The following is a 1,145-nucleotide window of genomic DNA, read 5'->3' as shown; positions in this document are numbered from 1 at the left end:
CACAGGCAGGTCACTACATCTTGGTGCAGAAAGTTCATGTTACAAAAGACAAGAACACTTTTCCTGAGCGCTTGGAGGTAGTGGAGGTGGCGGCACATCCCTCTGCGGGGCCAGGACCCTGGGCTGAGCACCCGGGGCAGCTCCCCGCTGCCCAATGTCCAGAGCTGGAGGTGCCTGCCGGAGTGTGAGGTCCTGCTGGAGGGATGCTCTGCCCTGTCCTGCGTACGCCTGAGTCGGCAATTACTGCTGCTGGCTTGTTATTTCACTCCTCATCCCCCTCTTTTGGCAGTGGAGAGATAATGACCTTGTCCTGTAAAGAAAGATGAACGGGGATCGGTTACAGTAAGTGTGGGCTGTGTCTAATTTGAAATACAAGAACTTCTTCCAGGCTGCAGGGGGGAGAACCTGCATGCTGGCCCAGCACGACCCCAGCCGAGGAACCAAACACCCCAGCACGTCCTCTTTTGGGGTCAGTCCTGGGGCTGGTGGATCTGCCAGGGACTATGTGGCACCAAACCCACCTAGGAACCTGCAGTTTAAGCTGCCTGTCCTGCTTTTAAGTTGCTGGCTTGAAGAGGATGAGCAATGTTTGCGTGACCCGCTCCCTGCAGGGCTCTGGGGAGGAGGATCGCAGCCTCAGCTCTTTCTGGAGCAACTGCCTGATGGCAGCAGCAGCATTTCTAGGTCAGTCCTACAGCTCGGGGTCAACACGTTTGCTGGCAACCAGATAAGAGGCAGAGCCCTTTGCACCTCCCTGATGTGTTGGCAGAGTGGGAGCCAGCTGGGATTTGCTGAGCTTTTAGGAAACTGCTGTTTTGGTGTGGCTGGGGGCCCTTCACCCCTGTCCTTACATCTCGAAAAGTGATGTTGTCAAAGCCCTGGGGAGCGTTGCTCTCCGCTGGCATCCCACTTTGTCCTCGCCGCTTCAGCCAGTACCAGCCTCCAGTGGCCACCAGCGCTAGGATGATGATGGCCAGGAGAAGACTGAGCACCACCTCTGCTGTAAAGCTGCTGGAGGATTTCTCTGCAGGGAGAGGAGATGCTGCCAGGCTCGACCCACCACCCAGGAGAGCTGGCTCCAGCACCCCAGTGGCGCTGGGTTGACCTCAACAGCTAGAACTGGCCCCGCACCTTCCACTGGCAAC

This window comes from Antrostomus carolinensis, unplaced genomic scaffold, assembly GCF_000700745.2.
Source record: "Antrostomus carolinensis isolate BGI_N321 unplaced genomic scaffold, ASM70074v2 scaffold43230, whole genome shotgun sequence".
NCBI classification, from domain to species: domain Eukaryota; kingdom Metazoa; phylum Chordata; class Aves; order Caprimulgiformes; family Caprimulgidae; genus Antrostomus; species Antrostomus carolinensis.
This window is presented reverse-complemented; position numbering follows the sequence as displayed.